Source organism: Hemitrygon akajei, chromosome 13 (genome assembly GCF_048418815.1).
Source record: "Hemitrygon akajei chromosome 13, sHemAka1.3, whole genome shotgun sequence".
NCBI lineage: Eukaryota > Metazoa > Chordata > Chondrichthyes > Myliobatiformes > Dasyatidae > Hemitrygon > Hemitrygon akajei.
This window is the reverse complement of record NC_133136.1, coordinates 65,010,634-65,035,700: the sequence shown is the minus strand read 5'-3', so window position 1 is coordinate 65,035,700 and position 25,067 is coordinate 65,010,634. Positions and strand designations below refer to the sequence as shown.

Genomic DNA, 25,067 nt, shown 5'->3' with positions numbered 1-25,067 from the left:
CCTATCCAAGTCACCCTGCATCCTCTTAGCATCCTCCTCACAGCTAACACCGCCGCCCAGCTTCGTGTCATCCGCAAACTTGGAGATGCTGCATTTAATTCCCTCGTCTAAATCATTAATATATATTGTAAACAACTGAGGTCCCAGCACTGAGCCTTGCGGTACCCCACTAGTCACTGCCTGCCATTCTGAAAAGGTCCCGTTTACTCCCACTCTTTGCTTCCTGTCTGCCAACCAATTCTCTATCCACATCAATACCATACCCCCAATACTGGGTGCTTTAAGTTTGCACACTAATCTCCTGTGTGGGACCTTGTCAATAGCCTTTTGAAACTCTAAATATACCACATCCACTGGCTTCCCCTATCCACTCTACTAGTTACATCTTCAAAAAATTCTATAAGATTCGTCAACCATGATTTTACTTTCACAAATCCATGCTGACTTTGTCCGATGATTTCACCTCTTTCCAAATGTGCTGTTATCACAACTTTGATAACCGACTCTGGCATTTTCCCCACCACCGATGTCAGACTAACCGGTCTATAATTCCCCGGTTTCTCTCTCCCTCCTTTTTTAAAAAGTAGGGTTACATTAGCCACCCTCCAATCCTCAGGAACTAATCCAGAATCTAAGGAGTTTTGAAAAATTATCACTAATGCATCCACTATTTCTTGGGCTACTTCCTTAAGCACTCTGAGATGCAGACCATATGGCCCTGGGGATTTATCTGCCTTTAATCCCTTCAATTTACCTAACACCACTTCCCTACTAACATGCATTTCCCTCAGTTCCTCCATCTCACTAGACCCTCGGTCCCTTACTATTTCCGGAAGATTATTTATGTCCTCCTTAGTGAAGACAGAACCAAAGTAGTTATTCAATTGGTCTGCCATGTCTTTGTTCTGAGGCAGTAGCTTTCATGCAATTCACTCTAGGTGAGGCAGGTACAATTATAACTATCACAATGAATTTGGACAGGTAGCTGGATGGGAAGGTTTAAAGTAGGGATTCTCAACCTGGGGTCTATGGACCTTTCAGTTAATGGTAACGGTCTATAGCAGTAAAAAGCTTGGGAACCCATGTTTTAGAGGGATTTAGACCAAATGCAGGCAAATGAGATTATTTTGGGTAGACACCTTAGCCAGCATGGACGAGTTGAATCAAAAACTCTTGTTTCCGTGCTGTGTATCTATGAATCAATGTCTGAATGTTTCAGCACTGAAATAGAGGTCAACCTGCCTAAAGGATCCTCCGGTGGAAGAAATAGTGTGCTCTAAAGAGTGTGCCGAACTTCAGTAGATCCATCCATTCAGTAGATTCAAATTTTGCACTGCCTTTATGGTATTCAGCTAAAAGAGCAAAGCCGTGAGTGTCCTATCAAAGTCCTGATCACCTCATATTTACCATGGTTGTCCTGTCCCTGTACACTTCCATCATCCATCAAAATGGGCCTTAAAGTTCTCCACTTCTTTCTTGACAACAGACCCAACCTGTTCATCTCTACCACCACCTATGCTGAGCTTGTCAATATCATCAACTTTTCCTCTAAAACTTCCACCCTATCCTTAAATTCACTTTGTCCATTTCTAGCATTTCTCTCCCCTTTCCTGATCTCTCTGTCTCCATCTCTGGAGACAAAATGTTTAGTGATATCTTTTGAAACCTCCTATGGTTATCTTGACTCTACTTCTTCCTACCCTGTGCCTTGTAAAAATGCTATTTCCTTTTCTCAGATCCTTTGTCTCTCTCTGCTGCATCTGTTCCCAGGACATCTGTGATGTCCTCCTTCACAGAATGGGATTTCCCTTCCTCCACCATTGATGCTGCCCCCACTCACATCTCCATTTCCCAAATATCTGCACTCATTCCATCTTCCAACCGCCTTAACAGGGATAGAGTTCCTCTTATCCTCACCTATTGCCTCTACATCCAGCACATCATTCTTTCAACTTCCACCATCTTTAATGTGATCCCACCACCAAACACATCTTTTCCTCCACCACCACCCCCCACTCTTCTCTTTCCACAAAGATTGCTCCCTGTAGGATTCCCTAGTCCATTCATCCATCACCACTAATCTCTCTCCTGGCACTATCCCTGCAAGCAGGTCTACACTTGTCCATTCACCTCCTCTCTCTCCTCCATAATGAACCCTAAAACAATGCTTCCAGTTCAGAGAGAACTTCACCTGTGAATCTGTTGGGGTCATCTACTTTGTCCGGTGCTCCCAATGTGGATTCCTCTACATTGGTGAGACCCAAGGTACGTTGGGGAATGAATTTGTTGAACACTCTTTGCTCCATCTGCAAAAAAAGCAGGATCTCCCAGTGGCCAACCATTTTAATTTGAATCTAATCCCATTCTGACATGGTGATCCTCTACTGCCACGATGAGGCCACTCACAGGTTGGAGGAGCAACACCTCATTGTCTGGGTAGTCTCCAACCTCATGGCATGAACATCGATTTCTCCCAAACTGGCAACTTTTCACCCTCCCCCTTTCCTCTTCTTCAGTTCTCCACTCTGGGTCCCCCTCTTACCTCTTATCTTTCCCTTGCTTGCCTATCACCTCCTGCTGGTTTCCCTCCTTCCTTTTCTCCCATGGTCTATCCTCCTTTCCTATCAGATTCCATTTCTCCAGCCCTTTTCCTTCTGTATCTGTCACCTACTAGCTTGTATTCCTTCCCCTCCCCCACCACCTTATTCTGGCTTCTGCCCCTTCCTTTCCAGTCCTGATGAAGGGCCTTAGCCCAATATGTTGGCTGTTTGTTTATTTTTGTAGATCAAAGGTTCATTTTATTATGGAAGTATATATGCAGAATACAACTCTGAAGTGTGTCTTCTCCAGAGAACCATACAATACAGAAAACCATGGAAATAGAAACTTAGAAAACCTGCAACACAATACAGGCCCTTTGGCCCACAAAGCTGTGCCGAACATGCCCCACCTTAGAAATTACTAGGCTTACCCACCTTAATTAATAGTAGTTTAAAGAAAGACATCAATCCCTGCCCCCAAGCATGAAAAGAAAAAAAAAGCTTGTAAACCCCAACCCCTACCTCGACAAAACTTAACAGATCACCCAAACCCCCAGCCCGCCAATCAGTAACAAGAAAAGAATGGGTGAGAACTCAAAGAAAGACCTAGAACTGAAAGAGGCCAATATGAACTACAGTCCAATTCATAAATCTCAGAATTTCAGTAACACCTCCGAGAGCATCTGGACCCAGCGGGGACTCTGTGAGGAAGCAAAGTGAACTAGCAGCCCCTCCAATGGCAATGACTTGAACCAGCAGCCCCTCAAAGGGAAGCAACATGAATCGGCAGCCCCTCAGATGAAAGCAACACAAATCAATGGCCCCTGTGAGGGAAGCGGCATGAGCCAAGGCAATGACACTAACCAGCAGCCCCTCCAAAGGAAGCAAGATGTTGCCTGGCCTGCTGAGTTCATGCAGCATTTTGTTTGTGTGTTGTGATGGATTTTTCTGTCTTGATTTCTTCCAATTAAGTGTTTCAGGGCAAATAAAACAGATCTAAAAGTAAATTGGATTGATTACTATTCTCCAGTATTATGTATTCTATGCAATTTCAGCAGAGCGCACACTGCTACTGCAGTGATATATTTTTGTTTTCCTCCTCCCCATTTTTCACATCTTAGCATCTCTTTGTCAAAATTTACCAATTTTAGTGTCTCTAGGTTGGATAAATTATCCACATGGATGCATTTTCTTCTTACAAACTCCATTAATACATGTGGCTGCACATAAATATAATAAGGAATTTATATGTAAATAATTCATCAAATTCCCATCCATTATATGCAATGTTAAATGTTTAAACAAAGAGCTTATGATTGTGAATCAAACTGCCTTCAGTCCTTTTCCATAATACCTGTCTCCTTTGCTTGTGAATAGCTTAGGTGATGCTTCTCAGCTTTTCCGACAATAATAAATCTTATGTGCTGAGCACAGTTTATTTAGGTGTTGGCAAATTATATTCAAAGAAGCTATTATCAGTGAAGGGGAAAGATTTTTTTTTAGGACATACCATTTCTCAGACAACTAAAGGAAGATTGAATTTGAACATTTCCAAGCTGCCTTTGTAATTTAATAGACAACCGAGGTAAATGACAGAGAAACTACAGGTCAATAGTTTCTTAATATACGACAATTTCTAAGCAAGTTTTCATATATACACTTCACTCCGAATTATAATGTGCCCAAATTTATTGCAAATTAGGCAGCCACCTTTTTATCATCTTAAATGGAATACAATACACAGCATGAAAAAATTAAATGTATGTTTTAGAGCAACATAAACTACATAATCTGTTTCTCTAATTATTTCAGTAATAATTTCTAAAATATTAAGAGCGAAAATATTGGCATATCTGTCGTCAAGAATTCTGATGTGTCACGACCCAGTTAAAGAATACTTTAACACCACCTCGTAGAATAGCTCAATTTTTTTTGACAAAGCAAGCAGCTCAAACTCTTTATAACGTTACGGCTAGATATGACTGTTTCTCCATAATTTCAGTCTTTGTCAATTCTATAACTCAGAATGAGTAAGTTGTTTACTTTCAGTTACAGTGATTTCTCACTTCTCATAAACACAATTAAGTTTTTAGGCAAGGACATTTAACTACATAATGACCAATTTTGTTTGCCAGAATGCAGAATATTGACTAGTTAATTGGCTAAAACAAGGGTCTGTTGCTAAAAGGACTAATTGCAATGTAGCCAACCCGGCAGCAGAGGCTTAGAGGATTGCTGCTTCATGGGGATTCGTTGGTATGTGTCCACTGGAGATAGAATGCAGTTTCATCAACCCCTGTTGGTTCAGTATTCTTCAGCTGTCTGAACACATCCAACCAACCAATCTCCATCAGCTTGAGGGTCCACCTTCTCTCTATGATTGACCTGGAACCTGGATTTAGTTGATAAGTGCTTTACCATGAGAACATCAAATAAAACATACTCACTGGGTTAGGAATGACCTTACCTATGGAAATCCAACTTTACACAAATTCTATCATAATTTTAAAGCTTTATTTCAAGCTAGTAAAAGCATAATATTTTCATGGTATTAATTAATGTCTGGATGCAATATATACCACCAGGTTATGGCTAGTTTTACAGTGATCATTCAGTGAAATGAAACAAGTATAGCAAGAGTATTACAAACTTACAATATGGATTACAATGGACAATGAACATTTCTGGTATATGGGGAAATGAGCTTACAGGAATCCTTATATAACAGGAAATGTCCTTCTAGAATTCAAATAAATTTTATTATCAAAGTACGCATATGTACCATATACAGTACTGAGATTCATTTTCTTGTGGGCATACTGAATAAATCTGTAGAATACTAGCCATAACAGAATCAATGTAAGATCACCCAACTGGGATGTTTAACCAGAGTGCAGAAGGCAATAAACTGTGTAAATACAAAAAGAAGAAATAATAATAATAATGAGAACATGAGATTCAGAGACATTGAAAGTGAGTCCATTGGTTGTGGGAGCATTTCAGTGATAGGGCAAGTGAAATTCAGTGAAGTTATCCCCTTTGGTTCAAGAACTAGATGTTTGAGGGGTAGTAACTGTTCCTGAATCTGGTTGTGTGAGTTCTGAGGCACTTGTACCTTCTTCCTGATGGCAGCATTGAGAAGAGAGCATGTTCTGGGTGTTGGGGGTCCCAGATGACGGAAGCTGCTTTCCTGCGATAGTGTTTCATGTAGATGTGCTCAAAGGTTGGGAGGGCTTTACCCATGATAGACTGGGCCATATCCGCTACCTTTTGTAGAATTTTCCATTCAAGGACATTGGTGATTCCATACCAAGCTGTGATGCAACCAATCAGTGTACTCCCCACTACATATCTATAGAAGTTTCGCAAAGTTTTAGATGTCATGCTGAATCTCCACAAACTCCTAAGGCAGTAGAGGCACTGCTGTGCTTTCTTCATAATTGCATTAATGTGCTGGGCCCAGAGCAGTTCCTCCGAAATAATAATACTGAGGAATTTTAAGTTATTAACTGTCTCCACCTCTGATCGTCCATTGAGGACTGGCTCATGGACACCTGGTTTCCTTGTTCTGAAGTCTATAATCAGCTCCTTGATCTCGCTGACATTGAGTAAAAGGTTGTTGCTATGACACCACTCTGCCAGGTGTTCAGTCTCCCTCCTATATGCTGGTACAACAATACCTTTGATTCAGCCTACAACAGTGGAGGCATCAGCAAACCGGAATATGGCATTGGAGCTGTACTTAGCCACACAGTCATAAGCATAAAGTGAGTAGAGCAGGGGACTAAGCACACAGCCTTGTGGTGCACTGTTTCTACCACCAACATCAGTCATTAATTATGATATGTTTCATGTTTCCTCTTCCCTGTAATCTTTTTAAATTGCAATTATACTAATTTTTGCCTGTAATTCCTTTAGAAATTACATCCTATTTATCATTCTGAACTCTTGCCCATTATTTCCATTTCCTGAAGCTAAGGTAGAATTTTTTTTTCTTGTGTCTTTTTTTTTTTGCTTTCTCTTTGCCTCTCGTTCTAACAAAAGGTCTTCCTTTTCAAGTTGAAACATTAGCTCTGTTTCTCTTTCTGCCTTTGCTGCCAGTTGTGTTGAATATGTTAAGCATTTATTGTTTTATTTATGATCATGTGTCTCTCCTATTTTGGGCATGTTTTCTCCTGAACAATCGGTACCAACCCAAAGTTTCTTCCTAATGCCTTTTGTGACCACTCCAGGTATATCTTGTACATGAAATCTCCCTTCAGATCTTTTGATTTCTTTTTCACAAAAATGAATGCACACCTTTTCATCTGCTCAGTAAATGACTACCTTTATTTTAGATACTGTTGCATCATTAGTCACCTAATTCCTCCTTTGAATATCACACCTTTGACCTATCTGATCCTCTAATTACCTCTTCACATCTTTAGCCTTCCTCCCTGTTCTTTGACCCTTTGATGAGGTAGAGTTTCTACTTGTTTTATTAGATTCTGTCAATAGAGAGAACCAAACTCATGCAAAAGATTGGGAAATTTGCAATCCAATTTTTATGCAGGATAAATCAGGTCCTTCTATATTTACCATTGGCATGAAAATTTTTCTGCCCAGGGCTAGCTTTGTCTCCAAGCTGTCCCCAGAATGAAATAATGAGGATGGCAAATTTCTGTCACCGAGAGGATTTTCAACTTGTGTTTGTTACCATAGAAGCATACGCTGCGATTGTCAGGTTAAAGAAAACATATGTTTTGTTTATTAAGATATTGCTAAATTTATTTCACAGTATCTAGTAGATGGTAGTGTATAACTTTTAATTGTCTGTGATTTTACAGTTGGTAAAGTTGATAATTATTAAAATACATATTTTGCAATAAACTCATTTTCAATTGTAATTGGTTCTCATTATGTCATTTAGTGTATTTTAATTTTTTTTTAAATCCTGTCTTGCACTGATCAAAAATTGGGCAAGTCAGCAATATTTTGTGGTCAATAAATGATTTTTTTTCAGAAACTTGAATGATAGCTAAACAAGTGCACTTTTTACACAGCTTTCCAGTTGTCACTGTCATGGATACTTCCCTGCACTGTGTCAGTATCTCCTAGATCTTAATTCAAATCTTGCGCAAAATCAGTTTTCTAACCCTCTAATCACGAATGTTAAGTTTTCACAAGTTGTTTGAAGTCTTTAACTCATTTTTAAATGTTTGTCTCTCTTTATCCAGTTTTTGTGGATGTCTTCACGTTATTCTGTTTTTAAAACATAGAACACAGGACTGCTCAGCATGCTAGCAGGCCCTTGAGCCCACCATGTCTAATGCCAAATAAACTACTGTAATCCCATCTGCCTGCACATGATTCACATCCTTCCATTCCCTGCATGTTCATGGGTCTGTTAAACCCTTTTAAAAACCAATATCATATCTTCTCTCACCACCACCACCCCCCACCCTAGTATAGCTTTACAGGTACTTTCTACTCCCTTGCCTCACACATCTCCCTTGAACTTTCCCTTGTCTTGTCTTAAAGCTATGCCCTCTAGTAGTTTTCATTTCCACTCTGGGGAAAAATTCTGAGTATCTATCCTTTTACTTTTTATAATTTTATATGCTTCTATTATGTCTCCCTTCCACTTCTGGCACACCAGAGAAGACAGTCCAAGTCTTGTCAATCTTTTCTTATGCTCTCTTGGTATCATCCCTGAATGAACCTCTCCTACACCCTCTTAAAGCCTCTACGTCCTTCCAGAAATGAACATAATACTTCAAAATGTGACATAACCAAAATATTATACAACTGCAATGTGACTTCCAGATTTTTGTTCTCAATGCCTCAACCAATGAAGGCAAATTTGCTAGACATCTTTACCATCCTATCTACTTGTGTTGCTACTTCCGGGGAGTTATACACTTGCATCCCAAGATCACTGTGTACATGAGTGTTCTTAAAGGTCCTGCTATTTACTAGATATTTTCCTTTTGCATTTGACTTCCCAAAATGCAACATCTCGCCCTTGTCTGGATTAAACTCCGTCTGCCATTTGTCTGCCCAAATTTCAAACTGATCTACATCCTGCCAAATCCCTTGATGGCTTTCCTCATTATCCAAACTCTGCCAATTTTCATGCAATCTGCAAACATATTAATTTTTGTTTAAAAATATTAACATAAATTTATTTATACATAAATATATAGATAAATATATTTAAACATCTTAACAGGCAGGATAGACAGTCAGTCAGAAAGATAGCCACCTTAGGGGCTCCACTCCAGATTTTCAGTCTGGATTTACTCCTGTAGCCTTCTCTCCTGAGACTTTCCATAAGGCAGTGGGGCTATTTACCCAAAGTTAGGAATCTGGTTCACGAGCACCAGGACATGTCCGCAAACCAGTGGACCTGCATACTACGTGTGCAGGAGCCAGACCTCCTTCTCCAGTACATTACATATAACATAAGCAACAGAGACGCCAGCACTGAGTATTGTGGAACACCACTGGTCAGAGAAACACCCCTCCACCACCATCTTCTGTCTTCGATGCCAATTTTGAATCCGATCTATTAAGTCATCATGTGCCTTATTTAATCAGTTATAGCATCCCTAGCCATGAGTTTTCTTTTTCTGTCATTTGATTATGAAACTTTTATAGAACAATTCTGGATTTCTCACCCCTTGTTTACCTTTTAGCTGTATGAGAGACCCATTATATCCACTTCCACTTCATCACCACCGCCATTATTGAGATTCTTTATCAGTGTTCAGGCATCTATCCCACCTGCAATCTTGAATGAGCAATTTCCTCAAACAAATCATTGAGAATGCAGACGCCTTGCGTTTGTAAGGCAGTGGTTCAATTTCCCATAGTCTTGTTGTCTTGAGATGTTCGATTTAATTACATCACATCCTTTCAATTAGAAAGATGACATTTTCCATAACATCGCTTCCTTCTGCAACACCTCAGTCCACCTGGCATCTAAAGCCACGATCATGCTTTTGCCTTCTCCATATTCAGTTCTCTAGACTAGTTTGTCACTCATGACTCAACTTATCCAAAAACTTGCTTCCTGTATTTTGACCTACACTAATTACTTTTTGACCATTGTCCCCATTTTTCTTGAACTTTGATTAATTTCTAATGTGCCATCTACAAATTGTCAAAAAATAAGACCTGGACATCTGTACCTCCCTCTATAACTGAATATTCAACTCCCTCATTTGCAGACTTCAGTTGGTAAGGAATGATAGCAACATCTCCTTGCTGATTATCAACACATGCCCCTCAAGACAGCATGCTTAGTCCCTAGTTCTACTGTGTGAATCAGATTTAGTATCACTGGCACATGTCTTGAAATTTGTTTTGCATGGGTTCATTGTCCATTCAGAAATCTGATGACAGAGGAAAAACTATTCCTAAAACACTGAGTATATGTCTTCATATTCCTGCACCACCTCCTTGATCTAGCTATGACAAGAGGGCATGTCCTGGGTGATGGGGATCTTAATGATGGATGTTGTGTTTTTGAGGTATCACCTTTTGAAGAGGTTCTCAGTGCTAAGGAGGTTAGTGCCCAAGATGGAGCTCACTGAGTTTGCAACTTTCTGCAGTTTTTTCCAATCCTGTGCAGTCACCCCTCCATACTAGATGCTGATGCAACCAGTTAGTATGGTCGCTGCGGTACATTTGTAGACATTTGCAGGAGTCTGTGGTGACATACTAAATCTCCTTAAACTCCTAAAGAAATATAGCTGCTGTTGTGCTTTTTTTGTTGGGCCTCACTATGTTGGGCCCAGGGTAGATCTTAAGAGCTGTTGACACCCAGAAACTTGAAACTGCTTATCTTTTTCACTGTTGATCCCTCAATGAGGACTGGCGTGTGTTCCTCAGCTTTCCCTTCCACAATCAAGACCTTGGTCTTATTGATGCTGAGAGCAAGGTGGTTGTTGTGACGCCACTCAACCAGCTGATCTATCTCACTCCTGTAGGCCTACTCATCACCATCTGAAATTCTGCCAACAATAGTTGTGTCATCGACAAGTTTATAGATGGCATTTGAGCTGTGCCTAGCCACAGTTATGGGTACTGGCTAGGCACACATCCTTGAGGTATGCCTGTGTTGATTGTCAGCAGGGAGGAGATGTTATTTACGATCCGCACTGACTGATCTCCTGATGTTGAAGTCTAGGATCCAGTTATAGAGGCCTAGATATTTGAGCTTGCTAAATAGTATGGAGGGTATGATATTGTTGAACCCTGAGATGTAATCAATAAACAGAAGCCTGACATGGATATTACTGTTGTCCTGGTGGTCCATGGCCAATTGGAAAGCCAGTGAGATTGCACTTGTAGACCTATTGTGGTGATAGGCAAATTGCAGCAGGTCCAGGCCCTTGCTTAGGAGTTGATTCTGACCATGACCAACCTCTCAAAGCACTTCATCACAGTAGATGTGAGTGCATTTAGGCAATAGTCGTTGAGGTATCTCCCCCAGCTCTTCTTGGCATGGTTGCTCTTTTGAAGCAAGTGGGAAACTCCCACTGCAGCAGTATGAGATTGAAGATGTCCTTGAACACTTCTGCCAGTTCGTTGGCACGGGTTTTTAGTGCCCAACCTGGTACACCATCAGGGCTTGATGGCTTGCAAGTATTCACTCTGTTGAAAGCCTCTGAGACCAAGATCACAATGTCACCAGATGCTGCAGGGATTTGCACAGGTGTAGTTTTATTCTCCCTTTCAAAGTGAGCATAAAAGGCATTGAGCTCATCTAAGAGTGAGGCATCACAGCTGTTGATGATGTTAGGTTTCACCTTGTAAGTAGTAATGGCCTGCAAACCCTGCCAGAGCTGACGTGCATCCAATTCTGCCTCTAGCTTCAATCAGAATTGTATTTTTTTTGCACTTAAAATAGTCTTACATAGATTGTACCTGACCTTCTTGTATAATTTTGCATCATAAGTCTTAAATGCCACAGATCTAGCCCTTAGCAGACTGTGAGTCTTCTGGTTCATCCATGGCTTTTGGTTCGACTATGTCCAATATGTTCTCAAAGGTACACACTCATCCACATAGGTCCTGATGAAATTTGGTGACAATGGTGGCATATTCATTCAGATTCAAAGAAGAATCTCTGAATATTGTCCAGCTCACTGATTAATAGAATTCTTGTAAGCACACCTCTATCTCCCTTTGATGATAGCTTTATGGTCCACATCTGTGGTCCCTGTATGCCGGGTGACTGGACTTCCCAAAGTTCAGGTGTGTGGTGGTACAGTAAGTGTTCTTGATAATGGTGTAACAGCTGCAGGTGACACGTTGGTGGTAGTTGATCAAAGACTTCCTCAAAATGACCTGGTTGAAATTGTCTGCAATGATAGGGAGGGCATCAGGGTGTGCTGCTTTATGCTTGCTGACTGTGGTGCTCAACTCCTCCAGTGCCTGCCTAACACTGGCCAAGGGTGGAATTTACTCTGCTACCAGAATGCTGGCAGGAAATTCCCTTGGCAGGTAAAATGGATGACACTTTGCAGGTGGGAAGGAGCCGTGCTCCCGTGAAGCAGAGTATACAGTACACAGTAACTGTGGCTCAGGACAGCGCCAGTGCCATACAGAGATTTGCAGAACATTGTTGAATGAATCACATGTGGTGATAAGTCAGTTTAATAGAGTAAGATAGGACACCTGGTTGAATGGTGTGGCAACAATGACTTGCTTGATCCACGCAAAGCCAAAGAGTTGATTATTGACTCCAGGAATGGAGGAAGGGTCATAGAGTCATAAAAAAGTACAGCACAGAAATAGGCCTTTTGGCCCATCTAGTCCATGCCAGACCATTTAGACGTGCCCAAACAAGAGCCCTCCATACCCTTACCATCCATATAGCTGTCTAAACTTACCTTAAACATTGAAACTGAGCTTGCATGCACCACTTGCACTAGCAGCTCTTTCCACACTTTCACAACCCTCTGGGTGATCAAGTTTCCCTCATGTTCCCCTTAAACATTTCACCTTTTACCCTTGAACTATGGCCTCTAGTTCTAGTCTTACCCAACCATAATGGAAAAAACCTGCATTACCCTACAAATACCCCTGAAAATTTTGTATACCTCTATCAAATCTCCTCTCAATCTTCTACATTCCAAGGATTAAAGTTCAAGGAAGGGTGCAAGCATACACCAGTACACATTGGGCCATCGGCAATGGAGCAAGTCAGTAGCCTGAAATTCCTCGGTGTTAACATATCAGATGACCTGTCCTGTACCCAATATACAGATATAATCATAAGGAAGCATACCAGCATCTTCACTTAGGTTAAGGAGATTTGGCATCTTACAAAACGCAAACAAACTTCTACAGATGTACTGTTGAAAGTATTCTGATTAGTGGCACCATGGTCTGATACAGCAGTTTGAATGAACAGGAATGTTAGGCAGCTGCTGAAGGTAGCGAACTCTGCCCAATACATCATGGCACATCCTTCCTCATTATTGGTAGTTTCTACAGAAGGTGTTGCCTCAAAAATGCAACATCCATCTTCAAAGATCCCCACCATCAGGGCCCTGCCATCTTCTCACAGCTACCATTGAGCAGGAGGTACAGAGCCTGTGTGTTGGCGCGTGGCCTAGTGGATAAGGCTTCTGACTAGTAATCTGAAGGTCACTGGTTTGAGCCTCAGCTGAGGCAGCGTGTTTTTGTCCTTGAGCAAGGCACACGTTGCTCTGCGACAACATCGGTGCCAAGCTGCTTGGGTCCTAGTGCCCTTCCCTTTGACAACATCAGTGGTGTGGAGAGGGGAAGGCTTGCAGCTTGGGCAACTGCCAGTCTCCCATACAACCCTGTCCATGGTCTCATGAGACTAATGGATGCCTATGCTCTATACAGAGCCTGAAGTCCAACACCTCTCGGTGCAAAGAACAGCTGTTTCCTTTTAATCTTTCTGTTCTTGAACCAACCAGCAGAACCCTAATCACAACAGTTTAGCAAAATTGTTATCACTTTGCATTAAAATAAGCTTTGTCTTTTTCTCTCTAATTGTGTTCTTTCTTGTAAAAAGAGTGAATAATTTGTTTTTCTTGTGACTGCTCTTTTGATGCCATGTGCCTGTGATCCTGCTGCATGTAAGGTTTTTATTGCACTTGTGTGATTGCAATAAATTTGACTTTGATTTTAAAATGTTTTTCCTTGTTTTGTGATTCTTCCTTGTCCATATCCCTGCTTGTCCCTGTAATTTACTCCAGTTTTCCATGGCCAAGGCCTTCCCTCTCTCTTAACCCTTCTCCAGTTTTACAAGCATTTTTTTTACAAACCTCAAGATTTTATTGCTGTTATTTCAGTCTCCTGTGGATTTCCAATTGTTTTGTTTCATTATCTGCAGCCTATCCACAGCATGACTTATTCCAAGCTCTATAATGATCTATTTTAAGATCTCTGTACTTCTAGATCCTCTCCTCAACCTCCTTTATCCTTAAAACATACCTGAAAATCAAAAGTAAAACTGCAAATTCAGAGAATCTCAAATGGAAGCAAAAAATGCTGGGAACTCTCAGCAGTCAGGTAACATCTGTAGAAAGAGAGAGAAAGTTAACCTTTCAAGTCAAAGATCCTTTGTTGAACAACACCTGTCATTTTTTTTAAAGTACTAATGCCGATCTCCCCGTATTTGGTTTTGTGTCTGTCTCACTGAACTGTTCCCCCTGATAAACTTGTCCAGAAAGTCATGAGGCATTGCAATCCATGGGAACTTGTCTGTGTAGATGCAGAAATGGCTTGCCCACAGAAGGCAGAGGATAGTACTAAGTGGAGAGTATTCTACCTGGAGGTCAGTGACCAGTGGTGTCTTGTGGGAATCTGTTCTTATGATACTTGCTCATTGAGATGCTTTTTCTAAATAATTTGGATGATAAATTGGAGGAGTGAGTTAGTAAGTTTGCAAATGACAGGAAGGTTGGAGATGTGCATAGTGTAGAAAATTGTTGCAAGTTACAACAGGACGCAGAGTTCGGTGGAGAAATGGCAGATGAAGTTAAATCCAGAAAAGAGTGAGGTGATACACTTTAGAAGATTGAACTTGAAGGCAGAGTACAAGGTCAATGGCAGGATTCTTAGCAGTGTGGAGGAACAAAGGGATCTTGGGGTCCAAGTACATAGGTCCCTCAAAGTCACTGCACAAGATTAGAGGGTAGTTAAGAAGGTCCATGGTTTGCTGGTGTCATGAGATTGAGTTCAAGACCCATGAGATAATGTTACAGCTTTATAGAATTCTAGTTCGACGTCTCTCGGAGTACTGTGTTCATTCCTTGTCGCTTCATTATAGGAAGGTCGTGGAAGCTTTAGAGAGGGTGCAGAGGAGTTTTCCCAGGATGCTGCCCAAATTAGAGAATTTATCACATGAGGAAAGGGTGAAGGAGCTAGCGTTTTACTCTTCGGAGTGATGGAGAATGAGAGGTAGCTTGATAGAGGTGTATGGGATTATGAGAGGCATGTGGACGGCCAGCATCGTTTTTTTCCCAGAGAAGCAATGACCAACACCAGAGGATATCTATTTAAGGTGCGTGGAGGAAAGTTTAAGGAAGATGTCAGAGCTAGGATTTTTACACAGGAAGTGTTTGGTGCCTGGAACACACTGCCAGATTGGTAGTAAAGATACAATAGGAACTTATAAATACTGAGATAGACACATTGAGAGTTATGGGCTATGTTGGGGGGTGGGGGTCCAGTTAGTCTGATCACAGAGAATTTTTATATAGATGTAACACACTGTAAGATTTCACTGCTAATGTAATGGCCTCTCTGTAATGTTTCACTGCTAAGGCTAAGGTAATGGTTTCTCTGTAGCAGCAATGTTTGGGTTTTGACTAGAGGTGATGGGGCATGTTAGCCAATGAGCGGGATGTTGTTCTTTCTTGTGTGTCTGGGAGAGGGATTTTGCGGTCTTTTGTTGGGGAGCAATGAAGAGAGAGGACGCGAATGGAGAGAGTTGGTAGACTGCTGGACGAAGTGGACTGAGGAGCGAGGGTCTGAGGGTCCGAGGATCTGAGGGTTGGCCTCACTCGGAGGAGGACGACGGGAACAACTGGAGAAATGGTGAGCTCCAATATTTGCGCAATAGACTGTTTCATGAGAATGGGGCTTTTTTTTGTTTCTTTACTAACTATATAGTCAAATTAAGAAGTATAAAGCTCAATCGTTTAATCGCATATTGTGTACTGTTTGTTATTTTGTACTGATTTGTAACAGAGGACACATCGCACAGCATCCCCCCAAATGAGATTTCTTAAGTTTGGCCAGGCCAGGGGCTATCGGATGAGTTCCCCGGATAGGAGGAACTAGTCTAGGAGGGGATCCTAGATTAAGCCACTCGCCAACCCAGGGTTACGTAGGTCAGCAAAACATCATGGGCTGAAGTCCCTTCCCATACTGTTCTCTGCATTAACTGTCTTGGAACGTTTTTGCCCGTTTAGCATTGCAGAAATGCAGGCTTTAAAAGACGTAAAGAAAGATTAGCTTTATTGTTGCATGTACATCAAGTCATACTGTGAAATGCACCGTTTGCATCAAATCAAATTAGTGAGGATTGCGCCGGACACCTCACAAGTGTCATCAGGCTTCCAGTGCCAACGTAGCATGCCCACAACTCAGTAACCCTAACCGTGGGTCTTTGGAATATAGGAGGAAACTGGAACACCCGGAGGAAACCCACACAGTCATGGAGAGAACGTACAAACTCCTTACAGACAGTGGTGGAAATTGAACCCTGATATTACAGCTGGCATTGTAAAGCGTTGCATTAACCCTTGTGCTACTCTGCAGCCCTGGTTGTTGCTTTTTTCTGTGGCTTTAATTATAGAGATGTTATTCAGTGATAAAACATTATTGGAGTCATTGCATGATCCTCAAGCGATGAGATGAAAGAGTGACTGCTGATTACATTAGGAAGGATGTACAAGGCCCCGTGAAGTGCTAAAAAGAGGGTCTGGTACAGTAATCCCTGCATTAAACCGAAGTACAGATCCCACCAGCAAGTGCACACACTCAGAGAAGATGTCTTTGTTCAGAACCTGCTTCATATTAGAGCTGCATGTTGTCACTTTGCCATAATTTTTAAGGAACTATATTTTTGTGTATAGAAAATTTTAAAAGACATCTTGTCTCCCAAAATCAGATGATCCCAACCTGGTATCCACGGACCCCTCAGTTAACGGTAGGGATCCAATGCAAAGCAAAGGTTGGTAACCCCTATGCTTGATGAGTTGTAGTTTCTTGTGTTTCACAAGTCAATTTTAAATCATTTGGTTTTACTGTATAGATTAGAGGAAGCAAAATACAGTTTAGACTTGAATCAATGGAAATTTTAAAGAAACATCCTGAAGGAAGATCAATAATCAAGATTTCTCAGCTGCAATATCCTGCGTCAAAGATGACCGCAATGAGCCTCACATAGGATTACTGTTTTTTACAGAACTGAAAGATGTGTATCAACATCCAGAGCCTCTGCCAACTCAGTCCTAGCTTCCTGCTTTTTGGTATTATGCTTTAAAAATGCTCTCTACAACATTTTTTTAAATCCTTGTTCTTGTCAAACAATTACTGGCCGATGGCCTAGTGGCAACTGTACTGGACTTGGAGGTGAGTGATCCTGAGATCAGATCCAGTCTGCTCCTTGTACACTTTCCATCCACGCTGTCGAACTAGCAACTCGGCCTCATAAAGAAAAACAAACAAAAATGCTAAAGATAGGCAAGCTTGCCACCCAAAAAGAACAACAAAAAACAGTTGTCAAAAGATGATTCACTGGATTTATAATCTTTGACACGAACATGGATATATGACTCCCTTCAGTGGGTTACTACCAGCTCTCAACAAGACTTCTTCCTCCTCCTCGGGGTAGTGCTTAGAGATTGCATCAACCAGGTCCTTTTTATAGGTATTATCTTTTAAATATTGTTGACTCACTTGTACAGCTTGGGACTCAGTGATATTTCTACCTTCACTGCCGCCGTAAACAATCTCAAATGCATCATGGAGATTATTATTGAACATTAAAATGAAACCTTGCAAATAACAGTGTTACTTTTAATTTTATGATGAATGAAGAGTAGGCTATATATCCTTTTTAGTTCATTGATTCCTTTATTTAGATGGTTGTTAATATACTGTATACCTCAACACTCTTAAAAAAAGGGCTTTCTCTGTTTCAAAAGTTGTTTGACCCTCCTTGCAAAGTTTTTTCTTGCAGGAAATATTTTTTGATTTATTCACTCTTTTATGATGAAAAATATTTTTGGTTTGGCTCCATTAATCCTTTTGCCTACTCTTTGTAGTTGTACACTGAAGAATCAGGAAACTGTAGAGAACAAAATGAGACCATTTAGTCTGTCATGTTTGTGCCAGCTCATTTAGAGAGCAATCCAGGTAATCTCATTTTCATGCCCTTGCTTATGTCTTTAATTTTTGTCTCTCCTTCAAGCAGTTATCAATTCTTTTTTAATGGCAACATTAAAAATCAATCTCCACTACACCATAAATTGGTGCGTATATTTTTCTTGTATCAATCCTAGTTCTCTTGCTAATCACTTTAAATCGCTTTGTCCTGATTATCAGACAATATATCACTAGAAATCATTTCGCTTTACTTATTCTATCTGAAGTGTTTGATGACTTTATCTACCTATGCACGAAAACTCTTTGGTACTGGGGAAGCCCCTTAATCTTCTTCCCCCTCAAGACCTGGTGCTGCAAAATCTATTATTCACGAGTCCCAAGAGGTAGTTTGCTGAAAGGAGTTAGTAGTGTGGTAATCAAGATCAGAGAAAAATGTTTCCTCTAGTGATGAAGTCTGGGACCAGAGGACACAGCCAAAGAATGGAAGGATGTTTCTTTAAAAGAGAGATGAGGAGGGATTTCTTTGGCCAGAGGGTGGAATTCATTGCCACAGACCAAAATATTAGGTTCAATTAAAGGGGAGGTTGGTGTGTTTCAGATTAGTGAGGGTGTCAACGTTTATGCAGAGAAGGCAGGAGAATGGGGTTGAGGGAGATAACAAGTCAGCCATGATGAAATAGCAGAGCAGACTCAATGGGCTGAATAGCCTGATTCTGCTCTTATGGACCATAGCAGCAATTAAGATGGAAAGTAGTAGAATTAGAAATCAGGAAGGTGTGGTGCAGGACTGTTGGGGGAACACTGTGGTTAGAGTTATCACAAATAATGTTTGAAGTTAAAATGGAACTGGCAAAGTGCCTTTTCCAGTATCGCACACTCAAACCCTGATAATCACCTGAGCTAGTTCTCATTTACATATGTTTTCTGTTGAAACTTGCACTGCAAGTATACCACTGCCACACAAAGGATCTGCACATGTGGATCATGGAAGTGGCAATCAGATGTACATTGCACATCATGGGCCCAGGTATCTCCATTGCAAGGGTACGTCAAAGGTGCAGAGGACAGAAAAAGAAACTTATGATTCATATATTATGTCAATTCCGTTTACACATGCTTTTTCTGAGAAATTCATGCATTCATAAGCAACTCAAAACTCAATCAAATTTCTAGGGTGTATTTCTTTGAAATTAATCAATATCATTTTGGCTGTTTAACTTTTAAAGAGAGTTGTCTCACAACCAAGTAGAGCTTATGAGTGCCCATGGATATACAAATTCCTTCAGGCTTCCACAGTTTCTAGTTGGGCATCATGAGAGCAAAACCTTCAGTTTTGCCCTTCTCAAGTCTGAGTAGATAATTTAAATGCACTCCTCTTGCTGCTGTGGTGGTGGGGTTCGGATAGGAACCAGAGTGACAGGTCAGCTCGTGGAGTGGTTGTAGGGACTGTAATATTAAGACCACGTATAAAGCCAGGAATTGAAAGATTGAGCATGGGGGAGGCAGCAACAAATGTTCTGAATTGTATCTATTTCAAAGCATGGAGTATTGTAGGTAAGGCAGATGAGCTCAGAGCACATAGAATTATAATATCGTAGCCATTAGTGTGACTGGCTGCAGGCGGGACAAGATTGCCACTCAATGTTCTGAGGTTCTGTATTTTTAGATATGACAGTGGGAAGGTATAAAGGGAAGGGGTGGTGTTATTCATCAGGGAAAATGTCATGGCAGCACTCAGGACGGACTGTAGGGCTCATCTGCTAAGGCTATTTGGGTGGAACTGAGGAATAAAAAAGGGATGGAAACATTAATGGGATTATATTATAGACCACCCAATATTCAGCAAGATTTAGAAGAACAAATTTGTAGAGAGATAGCAGGCTGTTGCAAGAAACATACGGTTGTGGTAGGTGATTGTAGCTTTACAAATATCCCATACTGTAAAAGGACTGAATGCGATAGAGTTTGTCGAGAAAGTTTTCTTAATCAATTTATGGAGGTCCTAACAAGAGAATGTGATACTGGATATACTATTAGGGTATGAGACAGGGCAAGTGACAGAAGTGTGTGTAAGAGAACACTTTGAATCTAGTGATCATAATTCTACAAGTTTCAAGATAATTATGGAGAATGATAGGACTCGTCCTTGGGTTGAGATTCTAAATTAGAGAAAAGCCAATTTTGATAGCATCATGAAGGATCTGTTAGGTGTGAATTGGAGTAGGTTGTTTTCTGGCAAAGGGATGCTTTGTAAGTGGACACAGCCCCCGATTCAACACAAGCAAAGCCGTCCCCACTGTTGAGTATATCCACAAGGAGTACCACCACAAGAAAGCAGCATCCATCTTAAAGGACTCCTATCATTCAGGCCACACTCTTTTCACGTTGCTGCCAACAGGAAGAGGATACAAGAGCCACACCACCAGGTTCAGGAACAGTTATTACCCTTCAACCATTAGGCTCCTGATCCAGTGTGGATAAATTCACTCACCTCAACTCTAAGTTGATTCCACAACCTATGAACTCACTTTCAAGGACCCAACAACTCGTGTTCTCAGTATTATTCATTGACTTTTTTTCTCATTGCACAGTTTGTCTTTTATTTTGCACATTGGATTATTTGTTTATCTTTGTGTGTAGTTTTTCATTGATTCTATTGTATTTCTTTGTATACTGTGCATGATTGCAAGAAAATAAATCTAAGTATCATATGGTGACATATACATATTTTCATAATAAATTTACTTTGAACTTTATAGAGTTCGTTGAGGAGGTTACCATGAAGATTGATGAAGGAAAGGTAGTGGGCATTGTCTGCATGGATTTTTGTAAGTCCTTTGACAAAGACCTGCATGGGAGGCTGGTCTAGAAGGTTCAGTAACTTGACATTCAGAATGAAGTAGTAAAATGGATTCAACATTGTCTTAGCGGAAGAAGCCAGAGAGTGGTAGTAGATAGTTTCCCTTCTGACTGAAAGCTGTGCTGCATGGATTGGTACTGGGTCTATTGTTGTTTGTCATCTATTTAAGTGATTTGGATGATAATGTGGTAAATAGGGTCAGCAAATTTGCAGATGACTATATGATTGGGGTATACTGTACAGTGAGGAAGGCTATCAAAGCTTACAGCGGGATCTGGGCCAACTGGAAAAGTGATCTGAAAAGTGGTGGAGGGAATTTAATGAAGACAAGTGTGAACTGTTGCATTCTGGGAGGACAAATCTGGGTAGGACTTACGAGGGGTGATTGATAAGTTCGTGGCCTAAGGTAGAAGGAGTCAATTTTAGAAAACCTAGCACATTTATTTTTCCTACATTTACACACTTAGTCCAGCGGTCGTGGAGCATACGGATCACTTCTTTGTAGAAGTCGGCATCTTGGACCTCCAGAAGTGGTCCACAGCATAGGGTGATTGACAAGTTTGTGGCCTAAGGTAGGAGATGAATTATTAACTTCAAACTTTCTGCATTTTCACTCAAAGAGTTGAAATGCATGTGCATGTAACGAGAGCTGTATAACTCATCTCCTTCTACCTTAGGCCACGAACTTATCAATCACCCCACTGTGGACCACCTGGAGGTCCAAGACGATCTTGTTACATGCACGTGCAGCTCAACTCTTTGAGTGAAAATGCAGAAGGTTTGAAGTTAATAACTCATCTCCTTCTACCTTAGCCCATGAACTTATCAATCACCCCTGCTGTGGACCACTTCTACAAAGAAGGGATCTGTATGCTCTACGACCGCTGGACTAAGTGTGTCCATGTAGGAGGGGACTGTGTTAAAAAAATAAATGTGCTAAGTTTTCTAAAATTGACTCCTTCTACCTTAGGCCACGAACTTATCAATCACCCTTCGGACACAGTCAACAGTAAGGCACCGCGGAGGCCGGTAGAACAAAAGGATCTCGAAATAATGATTCATAATTCCTTGAAAGTGGAGTCACAAATAGAGAGGATTGGCCGCCTTAAATCAGAGAATTGAGTACAGGTGTTGGGATGGTATATTGAAGTTGTTTAAGATGTTGGTGAGGCCTAATTTGGAGTGTTGCGTGCAGTTCTGGTCACCTATCTACAGAAATGATATCAATAAGATTGAAAAAGTACAGAGAAATTTTACAAGGACGTTACCAGGACTTGACCTGAGTTATGGGGATAGGTTGAATAGGTAAGGAGTTTTTTTCCTGGGCCTTAGAAAAATGAGAGGAGATTTGATAGAGGTATACAAAGTTATGAGGGGTACTAATAGGGTAAATGCAAGCAGGCTTTTCCCACTGAGGTTGAGTAAGAATAGAACTAGAGGCCATAGTTTAAAGGTGAAATATTTAAGGGGAACCTGAGGAGAGACCTCCCCACTCATAGGATGGTGCGAGTCTGGAACGAGCTGCCAGCAGAAGTGGTGGGTCTGGGTTTGAAGTTTGGATAAGTACATTTCACGGATGGGAGAGGTTTGGATGGTTATGGTCCAGTTACGGATCCATGGCAATAATGCATGGGCAACGTAGGCTGAAGGGCCTGTTTGTGTGTTCTATGACTCCTGCCAATAATCTGAGCATTTCTTACCTGCCATCTTCCAGTGCAACAACTTCTGCCCATCCAAAGGACTTACTCTTAGTGTTAACTGAAATTGGACATACCATTCCCTTTTGCTTTTTCAAATCATATATGCGGTATGTATGACCCTGAGGTTACAAAAAATAAAACTGAAACTAATGTGAAAATTACATGACAACTTTTGACAAACTCCTGTAGATATGTGGTGGAGAGTATATTGAATGGTTGTAACACAGCCTAGTATGGAACGACCACTGCCCTATTGAACACATCTACACGGAGCACTATTGCAGGACAGCAGCACCCCATCACCCAGGCCATGCTCTTTTCACACTGCTGCTATCAGGAAGAAAGTACAAGAACCTCAGGACTCACACTACCGGATTCAGGAGTATTCTGTACAGTTATTACCCCTCAACCATCAGGCTCTAGAACCAAAGAACATAGAATAGTACAGCACATTACAGGCCCTTTGGCGCACAATGTTGTGCCGACCCTCAAACCCTGCCTCCCATGTAACCCCCCCCCCCACCTTAAATTCCTCCATATACCTGTCTAGTAGTCTCTTAAACTTCACTAGTGTATCTGCCTCCACCACTGACTCAGGCAGTGCATTCCACGCACCAACCATTCTCTGAGTGAAAAGCCTTCCTCTAATATCCCCCTTGAACTTCCCTCCCCTTACCTTAAAGCCATGTCGTCTTGTATTGAGCAGTGGTGCCCTGGGGAAGAGGAGCTGGCTATCCACTCTATCTATTCCTCTTGGGGGATAACTTCACACATCTCATCCCATTACTGAACTGTTCCCACTGAACTGGACTCACTTTCAAGGATTCTTCATCTCATGTTCTCAATATTTATTGTCTATTTATTATTGGTATTATTATATTCTCTTTTGTATTTGCACATGGGTTATTTGTCTTGTTGGGTGTGGCTTTTCATTGATTCTATTGTGTTTGTTGGATTTACTGTTTATGTTCGCAAGAAAACGAATCTTAAGGGTGTATATGGTGTTGTATATGCACTTTGCTAATAAATTTACTTTGAACTTGAAATTATTGATTGTAATTACAAATCTGGTAGATTGCTTATTAAATTTTAATGGTGGATATATCACTAATGCACACTTATGTTATCTAAGACTGGCAAAATGCATCCTAGTTTATAATCCTTAGTTTCAAGTTGCTTGCCCTCTACTAAGAAAGTGTGCTCAAATTCAGCCATCATATTTTAGAAAGAATTACCATTCTTTGACACAATGCAGAGGACATTTTTCAGAATGATGATTTATTACAGAAGTTGGAAGTATTCACAGAATCAAAATCAGGTTTAATATCACTGGCATATGTCATGAAATATGTTTCCTTAGGTTGGGGGCTTAAAGGAAATTTAATAGTGTGGTTCAAAGTAATGTGCTGATAAAATAAAGAAGAAATTCTATTTCTGGTGGCAAACTATTTGTTAAGGCACAGATCTAAGATGATCAACTAAAGAACCAAAAGAAGTGTTTTTAAAATATAACAATTTTTTGTTATTTAAATTCTGGCCTGACATGCTGTAGGAATTGGATACAAACTTAAAATGCAATTAATTGTATAGCCTTTTCTGTAATGTCATTTTTTAATTGAGAATCATAATTCTTTGAGATTTCATAGAAACATAGAAAACCTTCAGCACAATACAAGCCCTTCAGGCCACGAAGTTGTGCCAAACATGTCCTTACCTTAAAAACTACTAGGCTTACCCCTAGCCCTCTATTTTTCTAAGCTCCATGTACCTATCCAAGAGTCTCTTAAAAGACCCTATTGTATCCACCTCCACCACTGTTGCCAGCAGCCCATTCCACGCACTCACCACTCTCTGAGTAAAACACTTACCCCCGACATCTCCCCAGTGCCTTAAACCTGTGTCCTCTTCTGGCAATCATTTCAGCCCTGGGAAAAAGCCTCTGACTATCCACACAATCAACGCCTCTCATCATCTTATATACCTCTATCAGGTCACCTCTCATCCTCTGTCGCTCCAAGGAGAAAAGGCCAAGTTCACTCAACCTATTCTCATAAGGCATGCTCCCCAATCCGGGCAACATCCTTGTAAATCTCCTTTGCACCCTTTCTGTGGCTTCCACATCCTACCTGTAGTGAAGTGACCAGAACTGAGCACAGTACTCCAAGTCAGGCCTGACCAGGGTCCTATATAGCTGCAACATTACCTCTCAGCTCCTAAGTTCAATTCCACGATTAATGATAATTTGATGTGAAATTTTGTGTTTTCCAGAATGACTAAAGTGACTGATTGCCATGCTTCTAGATGCATTATCTCACAGTCAGCCACAGGAAATTAAATTTAATGTTGGTAAGTGATATTCTTGCTTTGTCACGCATTTAATGTCATTGCTCTTTTTATATGAGTTGTTGTTAAAGTTTTTGCAGAATCAAACAACAACCGGGGTACTTTAGTAGAACGATATTAAAAATAAAATTATATATGTGTTTCCAGTTTGTAAAATTTTTAACCATTTGAAGTGAATCATACAACTAGATTGTAATCTACTACTTAGTGGATCAATAAAACTATGGTTTGCATTTAGTGTGACTTTATGCTGCTTTA

General features: G+C 40.8%; 1 protein-coding gene across 2 annotated transcripts in view; it reads left to right on the top strand.

Annotated features, from left to right (window-relative positions):
• Positions 1–25,067, top strand: part of LOC140737955 (kelch-like protein 5) — a 128,648-nt gene that overhangs the window by 21,774 nt on the left and 81,807 nt on the right. For both annotated transcript variants that reach the window (XM_073064834.1, XM_073064833.1), the window contains exon 2: positions 24,735–24,812. The gene's annotated coding sequence lies outside the window, so the exon portion shown is untranslated. The remainder of the gene's footprint in view (positions 1–24,734; positions 24,813–25,067) is intronic.